This window comes from Ovis aries, chromosome 22 (assembly GCF_016772045.2).
Source record: "Ovis aries strain OAR_USU_Benz2616 breed Rambouillet chromosome 22, ARS-UI_Ramb_v3.0, whole genome shotgun sequence".
NCBI classification, from domain to species: domain Eukaryota; kingdom Metazoa; phylum Chordata; class Mammalia; order Artiodactyla; family Bovidae; genus Ovis; species Ovis aries.
This window is the reverse complement of record NC_056075.1, coordinates 48,344,293-48,360,385: the sequence shown is the minus strand read 5'-3', so window position 1 is coordinate 48,360,385 and position 16,093 is coordinate 48,344,293. Positions and strand designations below refer to the sequence as shown.

At 45.7% G+C, this 16,093-nt stretch overlaps 1 protein-coding gene across 4 annotated transcripts in view; it reads right to left on the bottom strand.

The window, feature by feature from the left end:
- Positions 1–16,093, bottom strand: part of MGMT (O-6-methylguanine-DNA methyltransferase) — a 273,109-nt gene that overhangs the window by 242,333 nt on the left and 14,683 nt on the right. Inside the window, exon 1 of one of the 4 annotated variants that reach the window (XM_042238455.2) lies at positions 14,324–14,405. The exons of the other annotated variants lie outside the window; for them this stretch is intronic. The gene's annotated coding sequence lies outside the window, so the exon portion shown is untranslated. Of the gene's footprint in view, positions 1–14,323; positions 14,406–16,093 lie in introns of those variants that run through there. 4 annotated transcript variants of the gene reach the window in all.

Below are 16,093 nucleotides of genomic sequence, written 5' to 3'. Positions count from 1 at the left end.
AAAGAAGCCATCAGACCGTTTTCTAGTTTATATTCCCACAATGCACTAGCATTCCAGTTTCTCCGCATCCTAGCCAACTCCTGTTTATAAAGTTATCATATAAGCTTCTTCCACGTAGGAAACCTAGTGGTGTGTGGACTGTAATTTGATAGAGCCTCATCCCAATTCCCAAGAAGCGTAGCACTAAAGAATGTGCTAACCGTTGGACAGCTGCACTCATCTCCCATGCTCATAAGGTCATGCTGAAAATCTTGCACGCTAGGCTTCAGCATTATGCTGAACTTCCAGATGTCCAAGCTGGATTTAGAAAAGGAAGATGAACCAGAGATCAAAGTGCCAACATTCACCAGATCATGGAGAAAGCTAGGGAATTCCAAAAAAACCATCTACCTCTGTTTCATCCATTACGCCACTGAAAAGAACCCACTCCAGTGTTCTTGCCTGGAGAATCCCAGGGATGGGGGAGCCTGGTGGGCTGCCGTCTCTGGGGTTGCACAGAGTCGGACACGACTGAAGCGACTTAGCAGCAGCAGCAGCAGCCATTGAAAAGCCTTTGTGTGGATCATAATAAACTACGGAAAGCTCTTATAAAGATCTTCTTTAAAATGGAATACCACATCATCTCACCTGTCTCCTGAGAAATGTGTATGCAGGTAAAAAAGCAACAGTTAGAACCCTGTATGACTGGGTTAGAACCCTTCAAGATTGAGAAAGGGGTACGAGAGGGCTGTCTGCTGTCACGCTATTTGTTTAATCTATATGCTGAGCACATCATGAGAAATGCCGGGCTGGACAAGCTACAAGCTGGAATCAAGATAGGTGGGAGAAACATCAACCACCTCAGATATGCAGATGATACCACTCAAAGACACGAGAGCCACTCTTTCAGAGCACCGTTGGTAAGGGAAGGGACCTTCTGACTCCAGTGCTGAGCTGGGGTAAGATCAGCTGAGATACAAGTTTATAACTATGAGTTAAATTAACCTGTAACAGAAAAATAAATGATTATGTATCAAACTCTTGTCCTCACTGGATTCCTTAGGACAAGGCTGAAGCTGGTGTTTAAATTAGAACTAAGCTGATACAAAGTAAATGTTAAACAACAAAATCATACCCAGTTAGAACCACTGGTCTAATGAGGAGATACTGACAACAGCTGGGAATTTCTGGACCAGGTAAGGCAGGGCTCAGCCCCAGACAGGTGAGTGATCCCAGCCCCTGGTGCAGTCAGCACGGCCCCTTCGCAAACCCCTGAGGCTCCATGTCACTCTTAAGGGCAAATAATGGAGTATCTTCCCATCGTTAACATCCAGTAAGATCAGAGAACAGGACACACCCGGAAATAAGACACCATGAGCAAGAACAAGCAAAACAGAACAGCAGCCCCAGAAAGAAGGGATCCCTCAGCCACAGGCAAGAAGCAACGCAGCCCCTTTAAAAAAAACAGAAGACTGTGGTGACGATTCAGTGATACACACAAGCGCCATCATGTTGTACACCTGAAATGAATATACCGTTATTTCAATTACACCTCAATAAATAAGTGAACAATCAGCTTAACACGCCCACAAGTTCTTAAGACCAAGAACGACCATGTAAATTAGCTCCACAATAATATTATAGCCCCCGAACTTCAGCCTGAAGTGTTAAAAAAAATCAAAATGCTCCATTTTTATTTTATAAGATATGCATTACCTAACACTAAACCACACTGCTTGCTATTTCATACTTACAGGCCCGTATCTTGATGCAGAAAGGCGTGCTAGGCTAGTCACAAAGCCCCTTCTGTATTACTGTTTTCATTTTCATCTAAACCAAGGGAGCTCAACAGGCTAAGATAACAGTATGCCACCTGTCAGAGGGCTGGAGGGCCACTGGTGCAAAAGAGGGCCAGCAAGAGATGCCCATCTAACACGGAACCCCTCATTCCACTTACATCTTCCAGATTCCACTTACTGCTTCTGGAAGGATTCCCACTGGCTCTATTTGGGGGCAAATCCCACAGTCTCTCTTTTCCCCAAGCCTACCTGCTTCCAACTCTGCATTCTCTTTAGGGAAACAGCAGACCAGCGTTAGCCTCCCACAGTCGGCAGCACTGTTCCAGTAACTCTGTCCGATACTTCCTCAAGTTGGCCTTTTCTCAAAGCGTTTTCTGTGGTCTTCGCTGGATATCATACAAATTACCAAATCAGAAGAAAAGGGGAAAAAAAATGAAACCTCACCCCTTACACAGGCCTCGACTGGACAAAGATGACCAAATGGTGGCGGAGGGCCCCACGGTGCAATCACTTCCCAGAGAGATGCTCCCCCGATTCATGCAGAAACCTGGGTATCTGCTGCCCCACGTGAGGTGCGATGGTGCAGAGCCCCATCAGGAGGGCACTGACGGGGGGCCAATAACATCATCATGCTTCTAGCCCTCAGTTCAGTTCAGTCGCTCAGTCGTGTCCGACTCTTTGCAACCCCATAGACTGCAGCACGCCAGGCTTCCCTGTGTCCAACACCATCTCTTGGAGCTTGCTCAAACGAGTTGGTGATGCCATCCAACCATCTCATCCTCTGATGTCCTCTTCTCCTCCTGCCTTCAATCCTTCCCAGAATCAGGGTTTTTTCCAATGAGTCAGCTCTTTGCATAAGGTGGCCAAAGTATTGAGTTTCAGCTTCAGCATCAGTCCTTCCAATGAATATTCAGGACTGATTTCCTTTAGGATAGACTGGTGGATCAAAAGTCTTCTCCAGCACCACTGTTCAAAAGCATCAATTCTTTCAGCTTTCTTTATGGTCCAACACTCACATCCATACATGACTACTGGAAAAAACATAGCTTTGACTAGATGAACCTTTGTCGGCAGAATAAGGTCCATGCTTTTTAATTCACTATCTAGGTTGGTCATAGCTTTTCTTCCAAGGAGCAAGTGTCTTAATTTCATGGCTGCAGTCACCATCTGCAGTGATTTTGCAGCCTAAGAGAAGTCTGTTTCCCCATCTATTTGCCATTTAGTGATGGGACCAGATGCCATGATCATAGTTTTTTGAATGCTGAGTTTAAGCCAGCTTTTTCACTTCTCTTTCACCTTCATCAAGAGGCTCTTTAGTACCTCTTCAGTTTCTGCTATAAGGTAACTGCTTTCTGCATATTTGACGTTACTGATATTTCTCCCCGAAATCTTGATTCCAGCTTGTGCTTCATCCAGTCTGGAATTTCGCATGATGTACTCTGCATATAAGTTAAATAAGCAGGGTGATAATATACAGTCTTGATGTACTCCTTTCCCAATTTGGAACTAGTCCATTGTTCCATGTCCGGTTCTAACTGTTGCTTCTTGACCTGCACACAGATTTCTCAGGAGGCAGGTAAGGTGGTCTGGTATTCCCATTTCCTTAAGAATTTTCCACAGTTTGTTGTGATCTACACAGTCAAAGACTTTAGCATAGTCAATGAAGCAGAAGTAAATGTTTTTCTGAAATTCTCTTGCTTTTTCTATGATCCAATGGATGTAAGTAATTTTCTCTCTGGTTCCTCTGCTGTTTCTAAATCCAGTTTGAACCTCTGGAACATGTACTGATGAAGCCTAGCTTGCAGAAATTTGAGCATTACTTTGCTAGTGTGTGAGATGAGTACAATTGTGCGATAGTTTGAACATTCTTTGGCATTGCCTTTCTTTAGGACTGGAATGAAAAGTGACCTTTTCCAGTCCTGTGGCCACTGCTGAGTTTTCCAAATTTGCTGGCATATTGAGTGCAGCACTTTTACAGCATCACCTTTTAGGATTTGAAATAGCTCAGCTGGAATTTCATCACCTCCACTAGCTTTGTTTGTAGTGATGCTTCCTAAGGCCCACTTGACTTCGTATTCCAGGATGTCTGGCTCTAGGTGAGTGATCACACCATCGTGGCTATCTGGGTTGTGAAGATCTTTTTGTATAGTTCTTCTGTGTATTCTTGCCACCTCTTCTTAATATCTTCTGCTTCTTTTAGGTCCATACCATTTCTGTCCTTTATTGTGACCATCTTTGCATGAAATGTTCCCTTGGTATCTCTAATTTTCTTGAAGAGATCTCTAGTCTTTCCCATTCTATTGTTTTCCTCTTTCTTTGCACTGATCACCGAGGAAGGCTTTCTTATCTCTCCCTGCTATTCTTTGGAACTCTGCATTCAGATGGATATAGCTTTCCTCTTTTCCTTTGCCTTTCATTTCTCTTCTTTTCTTAGCTATTTATAAGGGCTCCTCGGACAACCATTTTGCCAAAAGCACTGCCTGAGCTTTTCTGTTCTGAATATGTAGAACTTGATTGTAAATTACTGTTCTCTTATTTACATCATAAGTTCTTCCTAAGTAGAACAGGTGGGTAAATATGACGCATGGATTTCACTTCAAGACTCTGAAGGGCAAGTTATAAAGTACGTGTTTAAAAGGGGGCAGTGGGTTGGACACTGTTGCCATTAGGTAGATTGCCAACACACAAGCAGGGACGGGGAGCAAAACACGTTCACAAGAACTTTATCTAAACTCGTTAAAAGAGTAACAATAATACTTAACCTTTGACGTCTAAATGATTCAGTCAAATATTTTATCTAAGCCTGTAACTTTTAGATGAGGGACAGTATAAAAACAGAATAAAACATCTGGGCCCCCTGGATCTGACAGAATTCCAAGTCTGCTTCCACCTGAGTAATAGAAGAGCTGAAGCCAGAAACTGCTAAATAAAAGGCAATGCAACTAGGCATAACACAATAAAAGATATTACCTTCCAACTGCATTATTGTTGCCAATTATAAGATTCACTTCAACTTAATTTCAAAAGCACAATCACCCTCAACAGAAACAGTCTCTTTTTTAAATTTCAAGGAGTATTACATTAAGGCAATAACTCACCTTCCAGCTATAATATCACCCTCCCTTATCGCAACACTACATTTCAAAAATACTTTTCATCGACAAGTCAAGCTAATTCGGGTTAATTTTATTGTATTTTGGTGCTATCTCACATTTGTGTGCAATTGCCTTTATCATTTTATTGCCCGGGCAGAAAGTAATCAGAACAATTATTTGAAAATGGAGGTTTATAAATTCTAAATCACAGTTGCTGGCATTTTTGATAAAACAGCAGCTTTATCTCAGGAAGTGGCAGGGACACGGGATAAATCACGCATCAGTCAAGTGTGGCTGACCCCCAAGCGCATTGCACAATATCAGAAGTGCTTCCGAAGAAACTTTCCAGCCTCATCCATCATCCTTCATAATACTAAAATAGCTACACACCTGAAGAACAGAGGCTAGAGGATAATAAAGAAAAGAAAAATTTCCAGGCAGCACGGGCAAAACCATTAAGTGCTCTCCCTTTTAAACTGTAAGATACAGTCCATGCAAATAAACAAATATGACTCCACAGTAACCCTACATAGCTGTATTCATACTCATCAACTCAGTTTTAAACATAAATGAAATATGGAGTAGAGTCATAAAGAGAAAAGCACGTTTCCCGACTGCGTGCATCTTGACTCTGTTTGGGCGTGGCTGCCTGTGTGGTCATGCTGCCATGCCGCCACCTCTGTTCTCTAGGTCTCATTTTCTCCAAAAAGTCTACTGCATTAAAAAAAAAAAAAAATATATATATATATATATATATATATATATAAAACTTGATTTTAAAGACGAGAATAAAGGGAGAAAGCCTTGAGTCCCCACAGCAGTCTTCCTTAAGTCAATTACAGGTGACGTGGGGCTCAGGACATTTAGGAAGGCAGGTGGCCCAGTCCTCACTTGTCATGTGGGGGACAAGTGGCCTTAGCACTGGGCTGCAGCCTTCCTTAGGGAGAGACAGCCACCTCATCCCACCACACCTCTGGCATGCCTTCACCATACCTCGCTTTAGCTCGTTTTTATAGAGCAAAGGAAAATAACCATGTGATCGTCTGTTTCCTTTTTAATAAAGCAGATACCCCCCAAAAGAAGACTTTTGCACGTTTACATAGGTGACCCCATGGCATTGGATACCATGGTCTAGCTGGGTAGGAACGAAATTTATGAGCTGCACATGCCTGGCACTGTGCCAGTTGCTTTGCATACATTATCTCATTCACTCCTCCCAGCAAACCTCAGGTAGAGCAAATGACTTCAAAACGAGAAAACAGATTGGGAAGGTAAGCAACGAGCCCAAGGGCACAGCACAGAAGTAACAGGTGGTATTCAAGGCCAAATCCAACACACTTCAAGGCCTGGATTTCTGGGGGACTGGCAACTACCTCCCAGATGCAGACACATCCCACCGTGCGAGTAAGGACAGGCTCAGCTCCTCTGTAGTGGCAGACACCACCGAGCAGCCCCTGCGGACCCAGGCAGCTCACAGAGCAGGAGCCTCCATGGGGGGCCTACCGGCCTCTCCAGGTCACATGCTAACCGGGCAGCCACTCAGGAAGGAGTATGTGGGAATCAGGCGCCAGCATGGAAACGCTTCAGCCCTCCTAGAACAGCTTCCAGACATCGCCCAAAGAGGCTCAACAATTTTCAATCTTCATCTGATGAAAACTCACAGTAAGTTTGATTTCTATCAGCTAAGTTTTATGGTCCTTTCCCACCAGCAAACTGAATTCTAGTAAAAGGAAAAAAAAATAATCATGAAACAGGAGTCAGGTGTAAGATCCTACATAACACAGTATCTGTAAAGATATCAGTCCTGAACATTCACTGGAAGGCCTAATGCTGAAGCCGAAACTTCAATACTTTGGCCACCTGATGCGAAGAACCGACTCACTGGAAAAGACCCTGATGCTGGGAAAGATTGAGGGCAGGAGGAGAAGGGGACGACAGAGGATGAGATGGTTGGATGGCATCACCGACTCGATGGGCATGAGTTTGAGCAAGCTCCAGGAGCTGGTGATGGACGGGGAAGCCTGGCATGCTGCAGTCGATGGGGTCGCAAAGAGTCAGACATGACTGAGTGACTCAACTGATACGGTATTATATATATTTATATATTTATATATCCAGAAGATAGGAAAGGATAGGGAAGACTGATGTGCTGCAGTTTATGGAGTCACAAAGAGCTGGACACAATTTAGCAACTGAACAATAACAATATAGTATTTTAATAAAACACTTGATTTTCCACACCTTGAAGTATGAGTACTGTGTGATCCCAATATGTTAACATAGAATCAGACCTTGAAGAAGGTTTTCTTGTTTATCTATTTTCAATGTTTCTGTTTACAACAAAGATTCATGAATTTGGTTAAAATGTACCAATTTGACAAAAATGGGAATTAAAAGAAAATAAGCTTACACAAAACAAAAATTAAATAGAGAATTAAATTAATAGAGAATCCTATGAAAAGTAACTACTATTCTTCACATAAGATAGTATCAGAGGACCTCTGTTGTTTTATTTCTTCCCAATGTATGACTTTTATATATTTGACAATAAGCTAATTAGCTGGTCGGTTTACCTGAAAGCATGCCATCTATTCTGAAAACAAAATGACTTCATTTTCTGTCCAGGTCAAGCCTGACTTCCTAACCACAGTGACACAGGTAATTACATGAATTCTGCGGACTACGTTTTGTGAAGCGAGCACAGGAAATACCGTCCTTCACCAGTGGGATTTCATCTACCAAGCGATCCCTGAGGTCGTAACAGCCAATATGATAACACAGGTTCACCAGAGCCTGTTTAAAAAAGCCCATAAGTCAGTGCGTTTCCATCACACAAGCCAGGTTTCTCCCTGCCCGGGACAGGTGGTGGCGAAGCTGAAATCTGTCGGGTTGGACTCAAACTGCAGGCACCAGGGCAAACTGACAGTCTCTAATATACGCAGAGGCGACGGGGGGAGAACGCAAGTGCATTCTGGTATGCGTGCGTGGTCTATGCACACACACAGATGCCCTGGCTCCATCGACTCGCAGGGGTCAGGAGCACCAGCACCTCAACAGCAATGAGCACACCAGTGCCCAGATCTTGGCTTCTAAATCTCACCTTCCAGGAAAAGGAATGTAGGCTCCCCGGAGAAGCGGGTAAATCCAGGACTGGGGCAGGAAAAATACAAGCTAAGCTTGGATTACACGGTGGGGCCAAAAAGTACTAGAAGGTAGCATGTCAAAAAGAGGAGCCAATCTCAGGGGGAGTCCAAAGGCCATTTGACTAACAGAATAAATCATGGTAGTATCAGACTACAACCCATGACATAGAATAAATATCCATGAGTCCGTACTAACATAGTTCAGCGAATAAAGCAGAAAGCGGAAAAGAACAAAGAGCTCTTCACTCACAAGAATTCCAATTAGTAACAGAAGAGAACATGAAGGAGGCACAGGTCATTAGGCCCACAACACAGCAGTAATTGTCGCAGACAAGACACAGCAAGGAGTGCCCAAGTCAGCACGGGGAAGCTGAGAGCCGGGGCGTGTGCACGGCCTCACGCCTCCCTCGAGACGTCAGCTGCAGAGAAGGGCGCTGGGACGCTCGAGCTGGAGAAACAGAATGGGCTTGTTTTAAACAGACTCTGGTGAACCTGTGTGATCGTACTGGCTGTTACCACCTCGGAAACGCCACTTCGCCCAGTGACCATGCTTAGCGTCGCCTGTAAGTGACACCTGGACACCGTACGTGCTGCGACGCCTTGAGGGGGTCCTCATCTCTGCGCTTTTCACACCGAAAATGTGAACTTCAATCTAACCAAGAGACCACATCACAAACCCAAAGGAGAGACATTCCACTATATAACTGACTGGTCTTCTTCCAGGTCACAAAAAGGAGGAGAGAGGGACCCCACGAGCTAGACAAGGGGGAGTCATGACGACTGAATGCCACGTGGGGTCTTGGACTGGACGGCAGAACAGAAAAAGGACACGAATGGAAAACCTGCTGGAATTCAAACAAGGCTTACAGTGTTACACCACACTAACTATGCTGATTAATATGCTAATACCTCGTACATTAACTCCCTGGCTATGGAAACTACACAAAGCTATGCACAAGGGCCGTGGAAGACAGTAACACTATACAAAACTCGGTGGACGGGGTACAGAAACGAGGCTAAGGTTACTCAGGACACAAAGTCAAAAAAGCCCCCCGAGGCCACTGACAACCTGTGTGCAGACAAGGTCTATCCTGACTCTGAAGACCGGGCCATTCAGAAACAGGGAGACGGGAGCAGGCAGGGTGAGAGGCGTCTGCAGGCCTTTATCGCCCCCACTGCCCCGGGTGGGGAAGCCCGGTGGACAGGCATCAGCGTTCCCAGTGTAAACCCCTCCCGCGACCTTGGGTTCAGAGCCATGACGCTGCATGTTTGCCTCTGAAAAGCGTTGGTGCAGAGATCCAGGTCTGGGGAGGGGCATGTGAGCTGTTGCTGGGAAATAAAAAGGTTAAATAGATCATAAATTAATATTAGCGTCAGCTGGCCAGCAGCTTTCTATCACATTATAAATCAGACTAGAGATGGGGCACCTCCTATTTAAAATCATGAGCCACGCAGAAGATCTTCTCCTTAGCTTCTACCCCGATAGGTCTCTCCAGCCAAAGAAAAGGGAACACAAGGCCCTCAGGACCAGCACATTAGAGGGGAGTAATTAAAAGGGGAAAGGGGACAGATTATACATGAGTACACGTAAAACAATACAAAACACTACTTGGGGAGGAAATTTCTCCCTGTATTTTTCCCCAGAAATACCCAGTCCACGGAGACAGCCAGCGCCAGCACTTCACCTCCAACCGTCGCACGAGCTGATGAGACCTGGCCCAACTTCACAACCCCGCGCGAGTGCGGGGTCAGGCCGCGTAACTCAGACAGAAATAATGGCTGGAGAGGGCCACCAGTATTTTACCCAGACGTTTTTATAAGGAAGCCAGAGGTTGAGAGCACAGCTAGGATAACTATACGAATTTCAATTTTACTAAAATGTTATGTCCCTTGAGCCAAGGTATTAATCTTGTTATTATACAAAAGCAGTCTCTTCTCACTGGCCATTCATTCAACTTGAATGAATTTTAAAATGTACCTGTTGTTGGATCGTGTGAAAAAGGAAAATAGAAAGTGCGCATAACTAAGGAGGCTCAAACTAGACTAGGAGGTGAGGGGCGGCTGGAGGAAGACCGAGTGACCAAGAAAATTCCACACATTAGTGCCTCCCCTGCTCGCCAGCGCAGGAGACATAAGAGACTTGGGTTCGATCCCTGGGACGGTAAGATCCCCTGGAGGAGGCGGCACCCCACTGCAGTGTTCTTGCATAGAGAATCCCATGGACAGAGGAGCCTGGCAGGCTACATATAGTCCCTAGCGTCACAAAGAGTCAGACATGACTAAAGCAACACAGCACAGATGTTTATAAAACACAAAGCATGACCCCAAAGAAACAATTGACTAATTTTCTCTTCTTCAAAAGGATGAGGATAAAATTAAAAGGCAGTCTCCAAACAACCAGACCGCCCTGGTCACCCCGTGCCCTCTGGATCCGGCCACTAGCAGGGGCAGGCCTGCCCCTCGCCCCGGCCACGCCCAAGCACTGAGCGCTGACAGAGAGCATGCTCTGCCAGCGCCGGACACGGCAGACCCCATGGTCCCAGGAAGGCTCTGGGAAGGCCATCACACCCTCTGTGACCAGACACGGGGCTGCTTCTGGGAACTCACACCCACCCGGATGAGGCCCTGATGTCACTTTAACGACGTGCAGAAGCTCTGCCTAGAAAACGGCGAGGAGTCCTGGCGCAGAGAGATAAGCAGGGCGGACCAAAAGCCATCCGCGTCTGGCAGAGGCAGCCCGCCCCGTTATCGTTTCTCTCCTGCGCAACGTGATCGACTGTAAGGCATTATTACACTAGACGGCTCCAGAATTCTGGAGCAGGCCCGACTGCAAGGTGAGAATTGTCGCCCTCTACAAGCAAACAGGAATTTGAAAGTTTAGGAGGTCATCCATCATCTGTAATGAGTCATAATCAGCGAATGAACTGCAGAGGATGTATCTTATCATTTGGCCTATAAAAGCTTCTGATCCATGGGGTAAAAAAACCATACTGAACTTTAATAAGCACTCAATTATAACAAATAAACCCAAACACCTAATTACCAAGTGACTATTTATAGTTGCTAAAATAACTTAACCCAGTTTCACAAACCACATATTTTAAGATTCATAGAAAAATCCTGCCCAGTTCCAGCATTCGATACTACATTTATTTTGCCTGCACCCAGAGGATCAAGAGATCTGTAACTCTAAATTACATTATTTGTACCGTAAATTCAAAGAGAAATTAGTCTCATTTACAAACAGCAATTACTTATAACAGAAAACTGAATTGCAAATTTAAATTGTTAGTTTTGACAAAAATCCAAAACCTGGTTAAAGGAACACTGTGAAGCTGAGAGAAGAGCCCACGTGTGGGGTCAGCAATGGCTCCGTTCCCTTAAATGGTTTTGCAAGACAAGCGAACTTTCAAAAAAACACTTTATTCTTCTCTAATTTGGCCTACTTTGTATTTTTAGTGTCCTGTTCAAACTCCTCTCCCTGTGGAGGGGATGTCCCTATTAAAACAGCACAAAGAAGGAAAAATCTGTAATCCGTACAACAAAAAAGAGATTTTAATGTTCATATTTTTAAATTTAGTGATATATTTAAAAAATAATAAAAACAAGAAAACCAAATGCCAGAATCAGAGTGGATTCCAAAGACCACTATGTAACATTAAACAAACATTTAATCCATCTAGGGTAGTCATGTCCAACACAGTAGCTATGAGTCATCACAGGGCAGGGGGATGGGGGGCACTGGTTTAAATTTAAGTGAATTAGAATAAAAATTTTAAATGCAGTTCATAAGTCACACTCGTCACACCCCAAGTGCCCAGTAGCCTCATGTGCCCAGCGGCTTCCACACTGGGCGGCACAGGTATGTTCTATTACGGCCACATGTCCTGTCGGCAGGGCTGGCCGACCCAGTCACTGTCACATTAGAGAAACTGAGGCCCAGGAGGTCACACGTCGACCTGTTGATAAACCAGGAGCCGACCACTGAGCACTGACTGTTCCTTCAGTCACGACGCCCAACGTGAGCCCGAGCTCCACGTGGTCAGGGCCCTGTGTGCCGAGCTCAGAGTCAGACACAGACCCAGCACATCCCCACCCAGGAGATGAGCCCTGACGCTGACAGGTGGGTGACGCTTTGGATGAAGATATGAATAAATGACCGCAATACTTCTGGATCCAAAACTGCAAGATGCAGTCCTCTAAATCAAGAAGCCCAGAGACTGGTTAAGAATTTCTCTAAGATATAGGAAGACTTCCCTACTTGGTTGTATTCTCAAAAATACCACATTAAACACCTTTGCACACAAAATTTTCTTTAGGACAGAGTCTCAGACATGAAACTGCCCTAAATACCCAACAATGAAATCATGTTACACCTTTATAACAGGATACCATGTCATCCCTTCTTAAAGGGATGGGAATACCAGACCCACCTGACCTTCCTCCTGAGAAATCTGTATGCAGGTCAGGAAGCAACAGTTGGAACTGGACATGGAACAACAGACTGGTTGAAAATTGGGAAAGGAGTACGTCAAGGCTGTCTATTGTCACCCTGTTTATTTAACAGGGTGTAATCATGCAAAATGCCAGGCAGGATGAAGCACAAGCTGGAATCAAGATTGCCAGGAGAAATATCAATAACCTCAGATATCCAGATGACATCACCCTTATGGCAGAAAGAAAAGAGGAACTAAAGAGCCTCTCGAATGAAAGTGAAAGAGGAGAGTGAAAAAGCTGGCTTAAAACTCAGCTTTCAAAAAAACAAAGATCATAGCATCCAGTCCCATCACTTCATGGCAAGTAGATGGGGAAACAATGGAAACATTAACAGGCTTTCTTTTCTTGGGCTCCAAAATCACTGCAGCCATGAAATTAAAAGATGCTTGCTCCTTGGAAGAAAAGCTGTGACAAACCTAGACAGTGTTTTAAAAAGCAGAGACATTACTTTGCTGACAAAGATATGTCTAGTCAAGCTATGGTTTTTCCAGTAGTCATGTATGGATGTGAGAGTCGGACCATAAAGAAAGGTGAGTGCCAAAGAATTGATGCTTTTGAACTGTGGTGTTGGAGAAGACTTTTGAGAGTCCCTTGGACAGCAAGGAGATCCAACCAGTCCATCCTAAAGGAAATCAGACCTGAATATTCATTGGAAGGACTGATGCTAAAGCTGAAGGTCCATACTTTGATCCCCTGATGTGAAGAACTGACTCATTGGGAAAGACCCTGATGGTGGGAAAGATTGAAGGCAGGAAGAGAAGGGGACGACAGAGGATGAGATGGTTGGATGGCATCACCAACCTGATGGATATGAGTTTAAGCAAGCTCCGGGAGTTGGTGATGGACAGGGAAGCCTGGCGTGCTGCAATCCACGGGGTCGCAGAGTCGGACACGACAGAGCAACAGAACAGAACTGATGTCATCTCTAGAAATTATGTTGGCAAAGGTTTCAGTTTCACAGATAAGCATTTATGAAAAAAGATCAGGTAAAAGAGCTAGGCACAAAACTGGTACCATCCCCCATACAGAGACCGTCCCGCGTGATGCGTGTATGTAGCATGTACATACGTCCACACACGTGTGCACACTACACCGTCAAGAGAAGAGAGAACAGAAAATACAAGCAGAAGAGTGTATTTCCAACATACTGGTATTAACCGACAAGACTTTACAATAATTAGGGTTGTTGTGTTTAAAAATAGGAAAAGACAGACAAAATGAAAACTGGAGAAATTTAAATACTAAATTGAAATACATTATAAAAATATGAAATGGACATTCTAGAACTGCAAACACAAAGTTTGGAATTCAGAACTCACTGATTAAGATTAACAGGAGATGGAATAGTATAGGAAACAGGATCTGTGATCGACAAGACAGGACCCCAGAGAGAACGCAAACCGTGGCAGAGGAAGAGAAAAGGAGAGTGAACAGCAAACAAGAGCCCCAGGGCCGTGAGGACACAGGAAACAGGACCGGCTCCTGTGGTTCTACCCCAGAAGGAAAGGAGGCGGACGAAGAAGGGACACATGAATCAGTGAGGTGAGAATTTTCCAAAACAAATAACAGATACCAACCCCGCGATTCAAGAAGCTCAGCAAACTCCAAACAGGGTTCGGTATGAATGTACACCCGTGGTGGATTCATGTCAATGTATGGCAAAACCAATACAGTACTGTAAAGGAAAATAAAAATAACAAAAAGAAAACTCACAACTAGCCACACAGTTAATTAGTTCCAAACCACAGAGAAATGGAAAAAACCAGAGAGAAAAATCTTAACAGCAACCAGAGCAAAAAGTCCCCACTACCTTCAAGGGGCAACAACAAGGCTGACAGCTGACGGCGCCACAGAAGTCTCAGAAGTCAGAAGGAAATGAAATGAAATGTTTAAACTGTTGAAACAAAATACTGAGCAACCGAGTACGCGTGTTGCTCAGGGCTGGGGAGGGAGAGGAAGCAGCCAGGCAGACCCCACTTGGTGTTGCTCGGGGGCTAAGCAGCCAACACTGCTCAGGGCTGAGGAAGCAGCCACAGAAGTTGCTCAGAGAGAAGCAGCGAGGCAGACCCCACTTGGTGTTGCTCAGGGCTGGGGAGGAGGAAGCAGCCAGGCAGACCCCACTTGGTGTTGCTCAGGGCTGAAGCACCCAGGCAGACCCCACTTGGTGTTGCTCAGGGCTGGGGAGGGAGAGGAAGCACCCAGGCAGACCCCACTTGGTGTTGCTCAGGGCTGGGGAGGGAGAGGAAGCAGCCAGGCAGACCCCACTTGGTGTTGCTCAGGGCTGGGGAGGGAGAGGAAGCACCCAGGCAGACCCCACTCGGTGAGGAGGCGACAGGTGTGGTGCCCATGACTTTCACTCCTCGGCTTACATGTGTATCTCATGTGCTCCTTAGTGTGTGTTTCAAACAACACAAAACTTTAAAAAGTAAAAAAGGGGAGGACCAAAGAGGGAGGGAAAGAAGGAAGGAAGGAAACATCTGCATCAGAAGAACACGGAAGATCAAACTAATGTAGCAAAGAGCCCTGAAGTCAGAATTCCACAAAATGCAAAACTGACAAAACCTGGAAATGTGCACCTTGTGATGGGAAGGAGCAAGGACGCTTTTCCCAGAAGCTGGTTATTATGCTGAGAGAGACTTCCAAAGCTCAGTCACCTGAGCCTGAAAGAAACACAGACTCGTCTCCAGTTGGAAACCAGCACACCATGGATATCTGTATGTGCAGACTAACTTTATATGTAACTGCAACCTTCGTGAGTGAACACACTTCTCCTTCAGTTCCACAAGAACTCCAGACACGCGGCGTCACTGGGGCGCTGTGAGCACTCACACGCAACAGAAGGCACCCATGCAGCGGGGGACACACTGGGCAGCATCAGAGCAGTCACGGTCACACGCTCCAAATGCTCGTGTGACACCCGTGAGGGCTCAGACACCCCGAAGCAGCCCCCTTGCCCACACACACCTGTGTGAGCACGGGCACTCTCTGTTAACGCTTAGTTTACATGGGCGTGCAGGTGATCGACGGAGGAGCCTGGTGGGCTACAGTCCGTGGGGTCACAAAGAGCCGGACACGACTGAGCGACTCCACCTTACCTTACAGGCGATCGGCGATGCTGCGGTCATCTCAGGTGCACAGCAAAGGGACGGATACACGTACTCTGACCCTCCTAGGTGTGCACAGGGCTGTGAGGGAAGCACAGCGGAGGCAGCCCGGCCTCCAGCACCATGTGCGGAGCAGGTCACACGAGCCCCCGGACAAGGGGTTCAGTTCTCACACGCAGAGCTCTCTGCATGGCCAGACAGATGGCAACATGGGGGTTAATGCTGTCTTGAAGTGAAGTGAAGTTGCTCAGTCATGTCTGACTCTGCGACCCCATGGACTGTAGCCTACCGGGCTCCTCCATCCGTGGGATTTTCCAGGCAAGAATACTGGAGTGGGTTGCGATTTCCTTCTCCAGGGGAACTTCCCGACCCAGGTATCAAACCCGGGTCTCCCGCATTGTAGGCAGACGCTTTACCATCTGAGCCACCAGGGAAGCCCATGCTGTCATAAGCTCTATTAAACATCAGCAATGAAG